Source organism: Pelophylax lessonae, assembly GCF_965119305.1.
Source record: "Pelophylax lessonae genome assembly, chromosome: 1".
Taxonomy (NCBI): Eukaryota; Metazoa; Chordata; class Amphibia; order Anura; family Ranidae; genus Pelophylax; species Pelophylax lessonae.
The window spans coordinates 739,963,301-739,983,351 of record NC_138768.1 but is presented as its reverse complement, the minus strand read 5'-3'; positions in this window follow the sequence as shown (position 1 = coordinate 739,983,351).

Genomic DNA, 20,051 nt, shown 5'->3' with positions numbered 1-20,051 from the left:
CCGCCCTCCGGCCCAGCACCATTTTAGCAACCCCAAAGGAGGGTTAGGGAAGAGGCTGGGGGCAGGTGAGTATGACCAATGCAGGAGAAACCCTGCTAGGGACAGGGGGGGAAACCATGAGGGGGGGGAGGGGGGAGAAGGACACAGGGGGGCCTACCATCCTCAGGGAGGTCCCGCAACCACCCCAGCAATTCTCCGAGAAAAGAGGGGTGACACTACTCACCCATGGCATTAGGCGGGCACCACTCCAGGCAGTCCATCGCACCATCTTGGAATAGGGGTGCTGCGGCCAGAGGTATGCTGCGACTCTGATCATGACCTGGGCTATGTGACCTCGCAAAGGGTTTCACTCACTGGCCAGCCCCCGTCCAGTGGGGCTATGTCATGGCCAGCCTAGCGTGGAGCTAATATTTGGGTCGCGCTCGCAGGCCAGACTGGGAAACATAGAAACATAGAATGTGTCGGCAGATAAGAACCATTTGGCCCCATCTAGTCTGCCCAATATATCTGCATCGTATGAATAGTCCCTGTCCCTATCTTATATGAAGGATAGTCTTATGCCTATCCCATGCATGCTTAAACTCCTTCACTGTATTTGCAGCTACCACTTCTGCAGGAAGGTTATTCCATGCATCCCACTACTCTCTCAGTAAAGTAATGCTTCCTCATATTACTTTTAAACCTTTGCCCCTCTAATTTAAAACTGTGTCCTCTTGTGGTAGTTTTTCTTCTTTTAAATATGCTCTCCTCCTTTACCGAGTTGATTCCCTTTATGTATTTAAAAGTTTCTATCATATACCCTCTGTCTCTTTCTTCCAAGCTATACATGTTAAGGTCGTTTAACCTTTCCTGGTAAGTTTTTTCCTGCAATCCATGTACTAGTTTATTAGCTCTTCTCTGAACTCTCTCTAGAGTATCTATATCCTTCTGGCGATATGGCCTCCAGTACTGCGCACAATACTCCAAGTGAGGTCTCACCAGTGTTCTGAACAGCTGCATAAGCACTTCTCTCTTTCTACTGCTTATACCTCTCCCTATACATCCAAGCATTCTGCTGGCATTTCGTGCTGCTCTATTACATTGTCTTCCCACCTTTAAGTCTTCTGAAATAATTACTCCTAAATCCCTTTCCTCAGATACTGAGGTCAGGACTGTGTCAAATATTCTATATTCTGCCCTTGGGTTTTTACGCCCCAGGTGCATTATCTTGCACTTATCCACATTAAATTTCAAGTTCCATCCCCAGGAAGACGTCAGTTGTGACGAAACGGTCGTAGGGAAGGCGTGCTGACGTCATCACTGTGCATCCGGAAGTCGGGCGGCAGCAGCTTCGCATGTTTTACTGGCGCTGATTATCACATTGTGAGTGTATTTTCTTTATTAATAAATGATTGTGTAAGACCATCTACACTATTGTGGCCCAATTTTTCTTGCATATACTTGCTGGAATCTAATTTTTGGACGAGGTGGCTGGTGGTCTACTTGCTGGATACTGCGGATCCTATATCTGATAGGACCTGGCTAGGAGAGGAGTTTGCATTTGAGTTGGCTTCTGTGAAATCTGGAGTGTGTATAATGCGACTAAACCTTTTCCATCTGGTAAGCGCATAGCCTTATTTGGTGGTGGACATATCAACTCTATATCTGCACTCTGGAATTCTTCAGTTTTGGACTTTTCTATTTGTCCCTTTGGGCATTTGTGTTATTTGCCTCAAGCATTTGTATGATCTTATGAACATTTGGAATATTGTTCTTATATCAATTTATTATTTCCCAGCGCAGCTTGTTATTTTTATTTTACAAATTAAATTTCAGTTGCCTTATGGAAGACCATAAGGATCTAGGATATCAAGTGCGTCGCTCAGTCCAGCTGTTGATTGTAGTTCACACAGGAACAGAAAAACAGAGAAAATAAAAAAATTCCATTTAAAAAAGGACAAAAATGCCAGGACCGTAGATCCCAGCAGGAAGCAAGGTCCTTACTCCAGATGCAGAAAAAACTGAAGTCCTACAGCAGGAAGTTATGGTATACCCCCTGTGACTGCCTCAGGGGCGTAGTCAAAATTGTTTCCACCTAGTCCTACTCCTGAAGAGAGAGCAGTATAAGCCCAAGGGTCCAAGAAGACATGGAGCAGTGTCGATCAGTGAACGAGAGACAAATCCTATTTTCTCTTTCGTTCATTGACAGACACAGCTCCATATTCTGTACCATAGAGACGTCCCAAAGCAGTGCTAAACATGAGGGGTAGGAATAACATACCCAAGGCTAAACACAAGCCAATACAGGTAATAGCAGCTCAACTAGAACAGGAGCCTAACCTGAAATACACCCTCAAGAGGGAAAAACAGACCCTCTAAACCGCAGCCAGCAAATCTTTGCGGCCAAAGGAGGCATTTGCAGATGCCAAAACATTCACTTTGTAAAACTTTGAAAAAGCATGCAACAGTGACCAAGTGCTTGCAGTGCACACCTCCTGATGATGGGAGCCCCAAGAAGCACTAAGTGCCCAAGTAGAATGTGCTGTCACAGGGAAGGGGGGAACCCGACCCTTAAGCAAATAAGCCTGGGTCATCATGTCTGATCCATCTTTAAATAGTAGCAGAGGAAGCAGGAAGCCACTTCCACAGCCTGTCCGTAAACACAAAGAGCGAGTCTGACCTCCGAAAGGACTCAGTGGCTGCCAAATAGTTCGAACAGCAGCCAGAGTATGCAAGGCAAATTCCCTGGGATGAGCAAGCCTGGGACACATGAATAGCAGCACAATGTCCTCATTCAAATGGAAAACAGAGACAACCTCCAAGGGAATGAAGGCCGCGTTCACAGTACCACCTTATCCCTGTGAACCACCAGATAGGGAGAATGACAAGAGGGAGAATGACAAGACAGAGCCACCAACTCAGACACCCTACGACCAGAGGTGATAGCCACCAAACAAGCCACCTTTTGTGACAGCATAAGTAAAGGGAACTCCTGTATGTTTTCAATGGGAGGTTTTTGAAGAACCATCAGAACCAGGTTCAAAACCCACAGTGGCAGAAGAGAAAGTACAGGAGTAAAATGATGAATCCCGTGAAGGTATGTACGCACCAATGAATGGGAAGCCAAAGATCTTTGACAAAAGACTGCCAAGGCAGACACTTGGCCTTTAACGGTGCTCAAAGCCAGTTTCTGATCATCACCCCGTTGAAGGCAGACCAGAATCGGAGTCACCGAAAAGGAACGAGGATGGACTTCTTGAACCTCACACCAGGAAAAGTACACCTTCTATATCCGATGATAAAGCTTAGAAGATGTAGATTTCCTAACCTCCATTCAACATGGTCCAAATTACCAAGCCAGACAAGCATCTGTCCTTCAGCACCTGGCTCTCAAGAGCCAGGCCGTCAAAGCCAGTGACTGCAAAACAGGATAGAAGATTGGCCCTTAAAAACAACAGATCGTCCCTGAGCGGAAGCCTTCAGGGGAGGTCGGAGGAGCCAGTACCTACACCAGGTTGGCCTACCTAGACCGGTGAGGCCAGTCCGAAGCCACCAGAATCCCTTCGGCCTTGAACCTGCGTAGAAGTCGCGGAAGAAGCTGGAGCAAAGCTGTAAATCAGATGGTACTGGCTCCGTGGAGTCACTAGAGCGTCCGTGGCATCTGCAAGCAGATCTTGCATCCTGGCCATAAACCTTGGCACCTTTCTGTGGAGCCGAGACGCCAACAGATCCACCTTGGGGGTGCCCCATCGCAGACAAATCTGATGAAAAAGGTCCTGACGAAGGGACCATTCCCCCTGGTCCAACAACTGAGGTAATCCGCCTGCCAATTTTCCATGCCGGAAAAGTGCAAGATGGAGAGGGCTGGAATGAACCGTCCTGCCCACCAGACAATGCCAGACACCTCCAGGGCCGCTAACACACTCTTTGTGCCTCCCTGGTGATTCACATAAGCCCCAGCGTTGTCCAACAATCTTTCCCCCGGGAATGCCCGGAGCTGCTCCATCCTATGAACCAGACAAAGCCTGATCGCTCCAAGTTCCAAAACATTGATGGGCGATCTGGACTCTTCCAACGTCCAACAGCCCTGGGCTGAGTTCAGTCTCAGGACCCCCCCCCCCCGACAGGCTGGCATCTGTCGTGCCCACTGTCCAGTACAAGGGGAGAAAGGACTTGCCCTGTAGCAAGGTCAAGGAGCACAGCACCAGACCAGAGAACTGTTTGTCGCTCGACTCAGAAAAAGCACATTGTCCAGCGACTTGGCACTCGTCCCATTTAACCAGAATCTCCTTTTGAAGGAGCCTGGTGTAGAACTATGCAAACAGAGCCGCAATCGAAGGTGGACACCATCAGGCCCAACACTCGCATGCATGCCTGAACCACTTGTGGGATAGCAACAGTTGAATTGTAGAAAGCAACTTTTCCACAGGAAGGAACACTCCAAGTAGAGCTGAATCCAGAGTCGGCCTCAAATAATCCAATTTCCTGGTTGGAACTAGGGATGTAACGATATCAAAATCTCACGGTACGATACAATTTCGATATTGACCTCACGGTGCGATATTTATTGTGATATTTCAAAGTGATTTTTTATGGGGCTTACTGGCTTTGCTTTCACATATTTGCAAACTTATTTCTTCATTGAAGAAATAAGTTTGCAAATATGTGAAAGTAAAGCCAGTAAGACACATAAAAAATCACTTTGAAATATATACAGTACATTACAGTCACTCCTCTCTAAGATTAGAAGACATCACATTTTGGGCCTCATGCTCTTGTCCACTCCCCCACTAGCACGGCACCTGATACCTCTTCTCTTCTTAGCACTGTTCTGCTTACTCTAAAAACTACTAGTACAATGCATGTCATGAATGATGACTTGAGTGGCGTCAGTGTGCACTGTTTTTTTAAATTTCTTTCACATTATTTAATTACTCACCGGCGGTCCGGTGTCTGTGTCTTGCCGTGGTACCACTGCCTGGCTGCCAGGGATTCAGGGAAGCTGGCTCTGCTCCGCCGAGTCCGCCGCTCGGCGCTCTCATGCGCTGGCTCCGCTCCACAAGCCCGCCCACCCACACTGCTCTAACCAACTGGCAGCCGCTCGCCTCGGCTCGGCTCGGCCAGTAAGCAAGCAGCACTGTAGTGTACAGCATAGTCAGACAGGAGCCGCCGAGCCGACGAGACACATAGAAGTAGAAGGCGGCCATACCGTGCACCCACCACGACGGTATCGGGCCATGCAAAACACCGCGATAACGGTAATATCGTTACATGCCTAGTTGGAACCAGCAGGGTTCATACACATTTTCACCAATAAAATTCCATGACTTTTCCATGACTTCACGTAAATATTCATGACCTAATGTTTCATGAAATGTCTATGTATACATGTTAAATAAGAAGAAAATTCATGTCACACCCAGCATATTTTTACTAAAATAAATGACAATCTTTGTAGTGTACAGTATCTCTGCAGTTAGGGTTTAGTTTCTGGATACAGCGTGACTCAAAATGGTCCCTTGTTTTACAGTGGATGAGATGCAAGCACCGCTGCCGCACCTGGGAGCCGGTGTCACTTCAGGCACACGGGTGAAAAAGCCAGCGATCGGATTGGAAGCTGTCAAGCACACAGCTGCAGACTGGTGCTTTGCACCTTTAGCTTGGCTAGACAGCGCTGCCTCTCCCATGTTCGAAATGTCAAACGTTTTACGACACACACTGTACATTTAGCGGACATGATACAGGAGAAGGTCAGAGGCTGCAGACATGATACAGGAGGTGGTCAGAGACTGCAGACATGATACAGGAGGTGGTCAGAGACTGCAGACATGATACAGGAGGTGGTCAGAGACTGCAGACATGATACAGGAGGTGGTCAGAGACTGCAGACATGATACAGGAGGTCTTCAGAGGCTGCGGACATGATACAAGAGAAGGTCAGAGACTGCGGACATGATACAGGAGGTGGTCAGAGGCTGCGGACATGATACAGGAGGTGGTCAGAGGGTGCGGACATGATACAGGAGGTGGTCAGAGGCTGCGGACATGATACAGGAGGTGGTCAGAGGCTGCGGACATGATACAGGAGGTGGTCAGAGGCTGCGGACATGATACAGGAGGTGGTCAGAGGCTGCGGACATGATACAGGAGGTGGTCAGAGGCTGCGGACATGATACAGGAGGTGGTCAGAGGCTGCGGACATGATACAGGAGGTGGTCAGAGGCTGCGGACATGATACAGGAGGTGGTCCGAGGCTGCGGACATGATACAGGAGGTGGTCCGAGGCTGCGGACATGATACAGGAGGTGGTCCGAGGCTGCGGACATGATACAGGAGAAGGTCAGACTGCAGACATGATAGAAGATAGAAGAGCACAGGGGAAGCAGAGAGCACTGGAGGAGCTTAAGGGCACGGGGTGGGGGGGGGGGCTGGAGAGAATTAAGGGGGGTTTGGAAAGCATTGCAGGGGGGTTGGAAGGCGCGGGGGGGGGGCATGGAAAACCAGGGGGATGGAGAGCACTGTCTGGGGGGAACTGGAAATCACTGAGGGGGGGGGGCAGGGAGCTGAAGAGCACTGAAGGAGCCAGAAAGCATGGGGGGGGGGGGGGGGGGGGAGAGCTGAAAAGCACTGAGGGGAGCTGAAGAGCACTGAGGGGGCTAAAGAGCACTGAGGGGGCTAAAGAGCACTGAGGGGGCTAAAGAGCACTGAGGGGGCTAAAGAGCACTGAGGGGGCTAAAGAGCACTGAGGGGGCTAAAGAGCACTGAGGGGGCTAAAGAGCACTGAGGGGGCTAAAGAGCACTGAGGGGGCTAAAGAGCACTGAGGGGGCTAAAGAGCACTGAGGGGGCTAAAGAGCACTGAGGGGGCTAAAGAGCACTGAGGGGGCTAAAGAGCACTGAGGGGGCTAAAGAGCACTGAGGGGGCTAAAGAGCACTGAGGGGGCTAAAGAGCACTGAGGGGGCTAAAGAGCACTGAGGGGGCTAAAGAGCACTGAGGGGGCTAAAGAGCACTGAGGGGGCTAAAGAGCACTGAGGGGGCTAAAGAGCACTGAGGGGGGCGGGGGCATTTTTACATTCAGCGTATATAGCACTGGTACAGGTAGGTGTCCTTCCGGGTCCGCAGTTTGCCCTTACTGTCAGTCACTGGCCAGCAGCAGCAGAGGAGATGACCCAATCAGGCAGCGGGAAGGGCTGGCCGTGGTTTGCCTGGAGACACTGACTGGCTAGCAGCAGCAGTAACAGCCGGGAGATTATCAACCAATGAGGCAGCGGAAGCGTCAAGGAGGGCGGGCCGGCCGCATGAACGTGATGACGCGGGGGTGCGGTAACCGAAACGGTTACTGCCCCCTTCTGCGTCATCATCACGTTCATGCGGCCGGCCCGCCCTCCAGTGACGCTTCCGCTGCCTCATTGGTTGACAATCTCCCGGCTGTTACTGCTGCTGCTAGCCAGTCACAGTGTCGCCAAGCAAACCGTGACCGGCCCTCCCCGCTGCCTGATTGGGTCATCTCTTCGGCTGCTGCTGGCCAATGACAGCACGCGCATACCGCGGACCCGGAAGGACGCTAATACAGTGAAATGTAAATACAGTATGTGGCAATATAATTATCATAAAATAATTAAAATAATTAAGCATCCGCTCCCCGCTCCGCCACAGTAATTTAATTCCATGACTTTTCCAAAACCTAGTGTGTTTCCTAATTTTCCATGACCTTTCCAGGCCTGGAAAGTGTCATCTAAAAATTCCAAAACTTTTCCAGGATTTCCAGGACCGTATGAGCCCTGAACCAGGGCAGACTTCAGAAAAGAAGCCACCCGATCTCCCGCTAACGCAGCAACGCTAAGACCGGGACCAACACTTTCGTGAAGAACCTGAGGAGCGAAAGCTAGACCAAAGGGAAACGCGCCACAAACAGATAGTGCTGCTTTCTCACAGCGAAGTGGAGGAAAACACTGATTGCTGGTGCAAATTGGAATATGCATCTAAAGAAGTCAGGCAACCCCCTTGATGCAGGGACGCCACCACCGTCTGAAAGGACTCCACCCTGAGTTATTGCACTGCAAAAAAACTTACATGGCCCTGAGGTCCAGAATCAGATGAACTTGCCCTCCTTCCTGGGAACCATGAAAGGGTATGGAAAAAAAACCCCCCCCGAAAAGGTTTGACACCGAAATCAAGGCGATCACGCCTTGGAATAACAGAGCTTGCAGCAGATCTGGGGGCAGGTGCACATTGATAGGAAAGAACCTCTCTGGAGGACAAGAACAGAATTCTATCTTGGAACCGGATACAATCACCTCATGGACCCAATGGTCGCTGACCCAGGAGGTCCACAGCCCTTGAAACAGCAAAGGCATTCACCCACCCCAGACATGGATGGAGGGTGAATCTTCATGCCGAAGGTGCCATGAAGGATTAGAGAAGCCTGCTGTTTGACTGCCAGACCAAGGCTGCAAGAAACCTACCGAAGAGGCTTTGAGGGGCTTGGAACCTGTTGTTTTATTAAAGTCCCTGAGGGACGAAAAAACTTCTTGTGGGCTGAAAAGGAAGACCCACGCCACCGAAGAGTCACCTTCTCCTTCCCAGACTGTGGAAGGAAGGTACTTTTACCTCCCGTCAGACTCCTAATGATGTCATCCAGGGTAGCCCTGAACAGGCACTTGCCCTGAAAAGGTAATTCAGTCAGGGGTTTTGATCAGCAGTCCAACACTTCAGCCAAAAAATATGCCTAAGCACCACTGCCGTGACAGATAGCTTAGAGCAGTATTTCTCAACCTTTTCCAGTCAAGGCACCCTCGAAAATTATGAACAGTCTTGAGGCATGTCAAGGCATTCTAAAAAATGTAAAAAATATTCTAATAGTTTTACATAATACATCAACATCCACACAAATAGGACACCCAACGCTAGAAGTGATTTATTCTTCCAAATCTAAAAACACTTTTGCACACTGCTGATTGGTATTCCAATGTTTCTTTTCTCACTCAGTTTTTCCCCCATCACTAGCCGCAGGGCGTTGAAAAAGGACAGCCAGTGCCGATACCTGGCCCTTAATCGTGGCCAGCACAAGGCGCTGGTCCACACCAGGCTGGAGGAAAGCCAACACTCGCCACCGAGTAAGAACGAGTGGACAAGCCCCTGGACTCACACCAGGCAAAAACGGAATTTTTGTAAAATCTTACCTGTAAAATTCCTTTCTCTGAGTCCTCCGACAGTCGCCGCCTCTTCATATTCGTCACATATGGGGTATTAGACTTTGCTCCGAAGGAGTAGCTAGGCAACAGAATATGTTAACAATAAAGCTTTAACATATCCCACCCTCAAGGGGTGGTCCCCTCAGTCAATACCCTCCTACTTCCTGCAACCATATCTCAGTTTTAGTGGAATAGCAGTAGAGTATACATACAAACCCCAAAAGAGGGGCGGGGGCGGCGACTGTCGGAGGACTCAGAGAAAGGAATTTTACAGGTAAGATTTTACAAAAATTCCGTTTTCTCTTACGTCCTCCGACAGTCGCCGCCTCTTCATATTCGTCACATATGGGGACGTCCCAAAGCAGTGCAAACATGAGGGGTGGGAAACGCATCCGCGCCGAAAGGCAACGCAGTCTCCACATCAAAGAAAGGAACCTTACCAAAGGAAGGAACTAGCTGGGCAACAGCAAAAATAAGTGCTCAACAGGAGCAACAACCCAGGAAAAGACAAAAAACCAGGGGATACAAAACTTATCCCAACAGCCAGGAGTCCCCAACAAGGGACCCTAGGGAACAGCCGCACTAAGAACCTTGCGGCCAAAGGAAGCATCCGCCGATGCCTGAACATCTACTTTGTAGAATTTTGTGAAAGTGTGCACGGTCGACCAAGTCGCCGCCTTACACACCTGGGCTACAGAAGCCCCAAGACGACAGGCCCAAGACGTACTCAGAGATCTAGTAGAGTGCGCCTTCACAGGCACAGGGGGAACCTTCCCCTGCAAGGCATAAGCCTGTTCAATGGTCTGCCTGATCCATTTGGCAATGGTAGAGGCGGAAGCCGCCATGCCCTTCCGAGGACCCTCTGGAAGAACAAACAAGGAGTCCGTCTTTCGAAAAGACTCAGTCGATTTAAGGTAAACCCTAATCGCTCGAACAACATCCAGAGAATGCAATCTCACCTCCTTAGGATGTTTAGGCTTCGTGCACAACGAAGGCAAAACAATATCCTCGTTAAGATGGAATTCCGAAACTCGTTTCGGCAGAAAAGAAGGATTAGGTCGCAAGACCACCTTATCCAAATGAACAACCAGGTACGGAGACTTGCAGGACAAAGCCGCCAGTTCCGACACTCTGCGAGCCGAAGTGATCGCCACCAAAAAGGCGACCTTTTTGGACAACATAGACAACGAGATCTCCCTGATCTGTTCAAAAGGAGCACGTTGTAACACAGACAGGACTAGATTCAAGTCCCAAGGGGGCAAGGGATCCCTCCTAGGAGGAACCAGATGCCGCACACCCTGAATAAAAGTGCCAACCAAGGAGTTGGAAGCTACGGGACGTTGAAACAGAACGGCCAGCGCAGACACCTGACCCTTTATCGTAGCCAGCGCCAAACGCTGATCGACACCCGTCTGAAGGAAAGACAGCACACGGGAAACCGAGTACGTGCGGGGTGAAAACCCCCTGGACTCACACCAGGCAAAATAGGCCTTCCAAGTACGGTAATAAACCTTTCCCGAGGAAGACTTCCTCGCGTTGATCAAGGTATGAACAACCTCTGGAGAGAGACCCTTCTCCTTCAGGACCTCGGTCTCAACAGCCAGGCCGTCAAAGCCAGCGACTGTAAAGCAGGATGGTAAATCGGTCCTTGAGACAGTAGATCGTCCCGAAGAGGCAGACGCCAGGGGGCGTCGACCGCCAGATTCACGAGGTCTGCGTACCAGGACCGGCGAGGCCAGTCCGGTGCCACAAGAATCACCGTGCTGCGTTCCGAGTGTAACCTGCGAAGGGACCGGGACAGCAACTGAATCGGTGGAAACGCGTACATCAGCCTGTACTGATGCCACGGGGCCACTAACGCGTCCGACGCGTCCGCCCGAGGGTCGCGCGTCCTTGCCACGAACCTCTTCACCTTGTAGTTGAGGCGAGACGCGAACAGGTCCACATCTGGAAGACCCCACTTCGCGCACAACATCTGGAAGACAGCCGGGTGGAGAGACCATTCCCCCTGATCCAGGGTCTGGCGACTCAGATAGTCCGCCTGCCAGTTCTCCACTCCCGGAATGTGAACCGCCGTTATCGCCGGGACATGAGTCTCGGCCCAAGACAGAATGTCGGCCACTTCTCGAGCCGCTCGGGCACTCCTGGTGCCCCCTTGGTGGTTGATGTAGGCCACCGCCGTGGCATTGTCCGTCTGCACCCGAACCGGGCAGCCCTGCAGCCGGTCCGTCCAGCGATGAAGACAGAGCCTTATCGCACGCAATTCCAGAATGTTGATCGGGAGGGAAGACTCCCCCTCCGACCAGGTCCCCTGGGCGGACAGAACGCCCAGAACACCACCCCAGCCCGACAGGCTGGCATCCGTGGTGATTATCGTCCACGAGATCGGACGAAACGACTTGCCCCCGGACACCAACGGGGACTGGAGCCACCACAGGAGGTTTTCCCTGGTGCGATGACTCAACGAGATCTGAAGATCCAGAGATTGAGGTCGCCCGTCCCACTTGGACAAGATCTCCGCTTGGAGACCCCGCGTGTGAAACTGCGCGAAAGGAATCGCCTCGAAAGCCGAGACCATCAATCCCAGACATCTCATACACGTCCGCAGAGACGAGTTCGGAACGTCCCTGAGGGACCTGACTTCCTCCTGAAGAGTCCTGAGTTTGTCTTCCGGCAGGAAGACCTTCGCCTGCACCGAGTCCAGTATCATTCCCAGATAGGGAAGACGAACCGACGGACTCAGAGTCGACTTTGGAACATTTATCGTCCAACCGAACTCCTGCAGAGTTTGCATCGTGACAGACAGGTCCTTCTCCAGACCCTGACTGGTCGCAGACCGAATCAGAATGTCGTCCAGATACCCCAGGACAGAAATGCCCTGGGCTCTCAATAATGCCAGAACCGGTGCAAGCACCTTGGTGAAGACCCGCGGAGCCGAGGCGAGCCCAAAGGGCAACGCCACGAACTGGTAGTGATCCTCCGCAATGGCAAATCGAAGGTATCTCTGATGACCCTCGAATACGGGGATGTGAAGATACGCATCCTTCAAATCGATGGAGGCCATGAATTCCCCCGGAACCAGGGCAGCCACCACCGAGCGCAGGGATTCCATGCGGAACTTGCGAACCCGCACAGAGCGGTTCAGAGCTTTCAAGTCCAGAATTGGACGAACCTTGCCCTCCTTTCTGGGCACAGTGAACAGATTGGAATAAAACCCCCGAAATCTGTCCCGATGAGGCACCGGAACCACCACTCCCTGAGCCCTCAGGTCCCGCACCGCCAGGCGCAGATCCCGCAGGCGCTCTGGAGACAGTTGTAGATTTGAGGGAAAAAATCTGCTCTCTGGCCGAGAGAGAAACTCGATCTTGTAACCAGATCGAACGATTTCCAGAACCCATCTGTCCCGCACACGGGCCAACCAGGGCTGAAGAAAACCGAGCAAGCGTCCCCCCACCCCAAAACTGGGTGAGGGCGCCCCTTCAGGCCGAACTGTTATGGGCCGCAGGTCCGGATTGGCCGGACTTCTGTTTTCCAGACCAGGGCTTCTTCTGAGAGCCCTGGCCCTTGAACGGTTTGCCCTTGTAGCGCGGCCGAAAGGCACGAAAGGACCCCTGAGGGGGCCGAAAATTAGCATGCTTCTTCCCAGAAGCCCCCTTAGCCTTGGGGAAATGGGGCAAGAGAGTGCTCTTACCCCCAGTAATCCCCTTAATCAACACATCCAGGGACTCCCCAAAAAGGCGAGACCCATCATAAGGCAGATTGGCTAAGGTTTTACGTGAAGATTGGTCCACCGACCAACATTTCAACCAAACCAGGCGGCGAGACAACACCGCCACGCTGTGCACACGCGCGGCCAACGGAATCAGGTCCAGGTCCGCATCACACAGATACATGACACCCTGGTGGATCTGATCCACCATATCCAGGGTCGCCGCTGAGGCCGAATCGGCCACTAGGACGCGCCTAAGCATCTGCGTCCAACTTGCGATCGCCTGGGCCGCCATGAGAGAAGCAAACAGAGCCTTAAGCATAGAACCCGTAACAGAATAAGTATGACGGGCAAGAGACTCCAGTCTCCTATCCGTGGCATCACGGAAAATAGGGGATCCCTCTGCCGGGATCGCAGTGGCTTTGTTCAAAACCGCAATAGCATGATCTACTGGCGGAGGCACACACCACCGTTCATCAGTGGCAGGCGAGAAAGGATAACGCAGCTTAAATTTACTTGGTACCGCAAAAGGCTTGCGCAAATCGCGCCATTGGTCCTTAACAGCGCGCTGAAAATCAGCATTGCAGGGAAAGACCTGCGGCGTCCTGCGTTTTCTCTGCGTCCCATAAGCCGCCAAGGCAGCTGGGGGACACACCTCGTCCTGCAAACGTAGCGTCTGCTTAATGGAAGCAATCAACTCATCCATGATTGCAAGCTCTTCAGGCGAGCCAGGGGGAGAATTATCAACCCCCTCAACTTCAGCCTCTACCTCAGACCCCACTAGATCCAGAGAGGAGCGGGACCCCGATAGGGGGGTCCCCGCCAGAACAGCCCCATCACCTTCACCCTCAGAATCAGAGGACAGAGCAACTCTGGGCCGTTTAGTAGATTGAGCAGCCACCAGCATTTGCACCTGTGCAGCAAGGCCAGCCACAATAGTGGCCAAATCCCCCCCTGGGGGGGAAACAGCGGTCCCCTGGCTTTCCACCAAGACTGTGGGAAATTTGCCCTCCTGAGAATCCATTGCCCCTGTATGCCAGACAACCAAGGGTTAACTGCCCCCTTACAGCAAGCGCGGCAAGCGCAGCCCACCGCACCACACTCAGGCACAATGAGACCCCCACAGGGAATATACAGACTGAATACAGGCAATGGAACACAGGAATAGAAGGATAAAACCTGAGGAGACTCCGCTGCTGCTGCTGCCCCGATCGGTGCTTCCAGGAGAGAGGAAGTGATGCTGCCAGGGCGCTCTATGTAAGCCTATGGAGGCTACAAGAAAATGGCCGCCGTGCATGTAAACCATGCGGCCGGAGCGGGCGCCGGTAAAATGGCGCCGTTTGGCGCCGAAATCGCCGCTCCACAGTGCATAAAATCACACACAATATCATCCCATAATATGGATATATGTTAGATCGCCGCAGCGATCGCTGTATATGCCCCAACATGCCATTAAAAACATGCCCCACAGCACACAGCTCCTCACACTGCCCAGCCTGACATACTCAGTGTCATACAGCTCCCCCCCCCCCTTGCAGCCCACAGCATGCAGCCGAGAGATAGGGAGACAAGCAGTGTGATTAAAGGCAGGTTACACAGTCCCAGACTGAGACCCCCCCAGACAGACAAGTCCCCACATAGATACACTTACCTCACATGGCGTGGGGAACCCGCACAGGCGAACAAGCCGCTGCACATGAGGCAGGGAGAGTCGCTACTCAAGACGCACACAATGGCGGTTCAGAAACCGCACAGCGTCCGGTGAGGTAGCCACCTCACCAATCATCCCTGCACCGAACAGGGATGGGTCGTTCACCGTGCCAGGAGCGTTACCTGGCTGAACGCTCGATGGCAGACTGGGAAGCCACTGACCCACGACCTGCGACCAGGGGGATCAGCCCGAGACCCAGTCCGCATGATCCTCTTCGTCCGAAGAACTAACTAATGCTGACAAAAATAACAGCTAAGTAAAGGTAGAGAGAAAACTCAAACAAAATATCAAAAAGAAGAAAGAGTCTGGGACAAAAAGTCCCAGCACAGAGAGAGCCAGCCACTCCTGACAAGCTAGACATTAAAACTGAGATATGGTTGCAGGAAGTAGGAGGGTATTGACTGAGGGGACCACCCCTTGAGGGTGGGATATGTTAAAGCTTTATTGTTAACATATTCTGTTGCCTAGCTACTCCTTCGGAGCAAAGTCTAATACCCCATATGTGACGAATATGAAGAGGCGGCGACTGTCGGAGGACGTAAGAGAAATAAGCTTTCCACGTACGGTAATAAATCTTACCAGACAAGGCTTTTCTAGCTTTGATTAAAGTAGGAATGACCTCTGAGGAGAGACCCCCGTCTCTCAGGACCTGGCTTTCAACAGCCATGCCGTTAAAGCCAGCGACTGTAAAGCAGGATGGAAGATCGGTCCCTGAGACAAAAGAAGATCTTCCCGCATTGGGAGCCGCCAAGGAAGCTCTACGGCTAGGTGAACGATGTCCGCGTACCAGGACCAGCGTGGCCAGTCTGGCGCCACCAGTATCACCAACGTCGCTTCCGACGCCAACCTGCAAAGGAACCTGGACAACAACTGAATCGGAGGAAAGGCATACATCAGAAGATACTGATGCCAAGGCGCCACCAGCGCATCCGAGGTGTCCGCCAGAGGATCGCGTGTTCTTGCCACTAACCTTTCCACTTTGTTGTTTAGCTGACGAACCGAAGGAGACAAGGTCGACTTCTGAACGTTGATGGTCCAACCGAACTCCTGAAGCGTCTGTACCGTGGTTGACAGACTCTGGCTGGTACTTGATCTTAACAGGAGATCGTCCAGATATCCCAGAACCGAAATGCCTTGTGCCCGTAACAGGCCCAGAACAGGTGCCAACACTTTGGTAAAAACCCTTGGAGCCGAAGCGAGACCAAAAGGTAACGCCACGAACCGATAGTGTTCCTCCGCGATAGCGAACCGGAGGTACCTCTGATGGCCCTCGAAAATGGGGATGTGCAGATACACATCCTTCAGGTCGATAGAGGCCAGGAATTCTCCAGGGCTCAGGGAGGCCACCACCGAACAGAGAGACTCCATCCGAAACTTGTGAACTCGCACAAAAGCGGTTCAGCGCTTTCAAGTCCAGAATAGGACGCACCTTGTCCTCCTTTCTGGGCACAGTGAACAGATTTGAGTAGAAACCCCAAAATCTGTCCTGATGAGGCACCGGGACGATCACCGCTCTGGGGTCAAATGAATATTTGAGGGAAAGAATCTGTCCGCCGGCCGGTAAAGGAATTCGATCTTGTACCCCGATCAAATGATTTCCTGAACCCACCTGTCCGGAATTCGGAACAGCCAAGGTTGGAGGAAACCACGCAAACATCCCCCCACCCCTGAAACGGGTGAGGGCGTCCCTTCAGGCAGAGGCGGACTGAGCCGCCGCACCGGCGTGGCCGGATTTAGGTTTTTCGGATTCTGGGGCAGCAGAGTGCTCTTGCCCCCAGTGACTCCCTTAACCAAAGTATCCAGGGCCTCACCAAAAAGTCGAGACCCCGCATAAGGGAAATCAGCCACCGTTTTCCGGGACGTCTGGTCAGCCGACCAGCTCAGTCGACGGCTAAGCACCGCGACACTGGACAGGCGCGCAGCCAGAGGGGCCTCATTCAAGGCCGCATCGCACAAATACATGACCCCTTGATAAATCTGGTCCACCATCTCCACAGTAGTAGGGGGGGCAGAATCAGTCACAAGCGTATGCCTAAGCGCCTTGGTCCAATCCGCCACCGCCTGAGCCACCATGACAGAGGCGAAAATAGGTTTCAGCATGGAACCTGCCACCATGTAAGAATGACATGCAAGTGATTCCAGCCTCCTATCCGTGGGATGCCTAAACACCGGGGAATCCTCAGTGGGAACCAGGGTAGCTTTGTTCAATACGGCCACAGTGTGATCCACCGGAGGGGGCCACACACCAGCGCAAATCCGTAGAAGCCACAAAGGGGTACAGTAGTTGAAACCTTTTTGGCACTGTGAAGGTGCGTTTCAAACTGCGCCATTGTTCATTCACAGTGTGATGAAACTCAGCGGGACAGGGAAAAACCTGCGCTGACTTGCGGATCCTATGTGTACCAAAAGAGGACACAATGCCCGGAGGACTGGGCTCATCCTCCAAATGTAGTGTTTAACTGAAAGAATCAGTGCATCCATAGCCGCACGTTCTTCGGGCGACCCAGGGGGAGAATCCTCTACCCCCTCCACCTCCCCCTGCGACTCTTGCGGGTCCTGAGAAGAGCGAGACCCCGAAAGGGGCATGCCACCGACAGCAGCCACATCACCTTCTGAATCGGAAGAAAAATAAATCCTAGGCCTTTTCCTAGCAACACGTCCCGACATCAGTACCTCCATATTGGACACCAAAGTTGCCACTACAGCAGCCAAATTAGTCAGAGCAGGGGAGTCAGATGAACTGGAGTCCCCTACCAGGCCTGGAGGAAATTTGCGGTCCATAGACTCCATTGCAGAGGAAAAAAAAAAAAAAAAAAACTTTTTGCATGGTACTGGCCCTTTAAGTGCGCCGCGGAATGCTTTTTGGTAGCCCGTTTGCCCAGGACCAAATCAACTTTGGACACCAAGGACTCCAGAACTGTCGTCAGTGCAGTCAGTTGTGGGACCCAGGAAGGCCCGGCATCCTCAGAGTGGATCAGGTGGTGAAACGTGTTTCAGTGACTCCATGAATGGGGAGGGAATCTGCACAAGTGTAAAAAAAAATAGGGTTTACATCAGTCTGGATTTCAAACACAGGATTGGATCGGATAGCAGTGGGCATCAGCGGACATGTCACTGCTGACATCCGCCGCTCCATAGGGGTGCATGGAGCATTAGATCAGGTCCGCCTGAAAAACTGACAGGCGGACCTGATCGGAAAGCCCGCGTGAAAGGGCCCTTAGGGACACCCCACCACGCTGTCTGCACCACAAGGTCCAGCACTACCGCTGTATAGCAGCAAGAGCGAGGGAGCCCTAGGCACTCGCCACCACCAGACAGCTCATAGCAAGCTTCTGCACAGTGTGCGCCGAACAGTAAAAGGCATGTCTGGCTATTAGCACTAGAGGCCAAGGAGTTCCCACTGCCGAATCACAGCCCATCTGAGGTCCATAAACATGGCCGTCGCTATTTTCAATGGGAAACTATAGCAAAATGGCCACCAAGACTACACAAACATAGCCGCCAATCTGTAGTAAACTAGGCTACAAGAAAATGGCGGTGCCACGGGGCTCCAGGGGGTGCCACGGCTGGAAAAAATTGTCCCAACAGGAAGGGGGGCCCAGGGAGCACCCCAACCAGGCCCATCCCCCTCAAGGAACGATCATTTTGGGTGCAGGTGGCGCCCCCCGAGCCAGATTCACCTAAGAAAGGTATGTTCGCCCCAGGGGGTGAGCAGATAGGGGCCACAGGGACCACCGAGCTAGGGGAGGGGGAGGTGCGACTGGGAAGGTGAACCCAGGGGTCCGACCAATGCCAGGGAGGGGCCCATGTCCGCCACCAAAACCTGCCAGGGGTGGGCAGCTAGTTACCACACCAGGTACAGAGTGGGTACCGCTCCGGACAGGACACTGCTCCATCCTAATGTGGGTGCGGTCGGCCAGGAGGAAACACAAACTCCAAAGCCAGTTCGTATGCGCCCTCAGGAGACGTTTAACTCGCAGGCCAGCCCTGATCCAGTGGGGCTATGTCGTGGCTGACCTAGCACGGCGCTGCGGCCTGCACGTGTTCGCTGGCCGGCCTGGGGGGCCCTAAGGATCTAGATTATCGCCCAGTCCAGCAGTTGATCGTAGATTCTCATGGGTACAAAATAATGGAAAAAATTTAATTTCTAAAGAAAAAAATAGCTAGGACCAGAGATCCCAGCAAGGAACTAGGTCCTGACTAGCCAGAAAGAAACTGAATACCTATAGCAGGAAGTGGGAGTATACCCCTAGGGACTGCCCCATAGGTGTGCTTAAGTTTTTCTCTGCCTAGTGTCTTACTCCTGTAGGGGGCAGCCTAACCCTATGGTCATAAAGATGTAGAGCTTTGTCTGTCAATGAATGAAAGAGAAACACAGTTTACTCCAACACTGCTTTAAAAACAAGCAGAGGGTTTGTAAAGAACTTTTGGAAGAACCATAGTAATTGTATGCATCAATTTCAAGGTTTTTGACTCATACTGCTACAGAATTTATTAGACAAGTACTTGTTCCACTTACCGTTCTACAATTTCAGGCTATTAACTGGATTTGAGCTGCTTAAAATTTATTAAAACATCTGACCAATCGCAAAAAAAAAAAACCACGACCTAATTTTGTAACGTGTACTGGACAGATACAAAAATATGAATGGAGGCTGTAGACAATACAGGGGTTTTAGGTTTACCCACTTCTACAGGTTCTTCAGAATGTTTTTTTTTTTTCTGAAAGCCAACTCCAGGACAGAATTAACCCTTCCACTGGGGCCCTCCATCAACCGTACAGTGTGAGGGCTTAACTAAAAATACATTCAATCTTTATCCAACCAGACAGACCCTCACAGTACATATTTGCAAGATTATATAATCAGACTGTATGTAGTGTGTGGTCGGTTTTAGGTATTCCAGGTAAAAAAAACAAAAAAAACACTAACAAAACAGCTATTTCTCATAACTCTCCCATTTTAATGTACAAATAGGATGATAAAACATAACTAGGCCAAGCATCTTACAGCAAAAACATATGGACATTTGAGTGTTTATACAACTGATTTTTCTTATTTAAAATTCAGTGCACTCCTTTTGCCAGCATCAGTTATGCACAAATTAGAAAGGAAACAAAATGTAACAGAGGAAAAAAAGTTATACCAGATAATATGTTAAATCATTTTTTTTCTCTAGACAATTAAATTACACCCACATTGTGTTAGTACTGGCTATACATCCTTTATAGTGAAAAAAATTTGACTTACTTGAAATTTAAAGAATAAACCAATAACCAAAAATTAAACTATATATGTAAAAACGGAAGGGGGGGGGGGGGAAGCAAAAAATTATAGGCAGATGCATGTATATATCTGCAAGGTGAATTAGGAATTTTAACTTCCTAATTCACCTTGCAGAAATATACATGCATCTGCCTATAATTAAAAAATAATAATAAATAAAAATAATTAATTTTC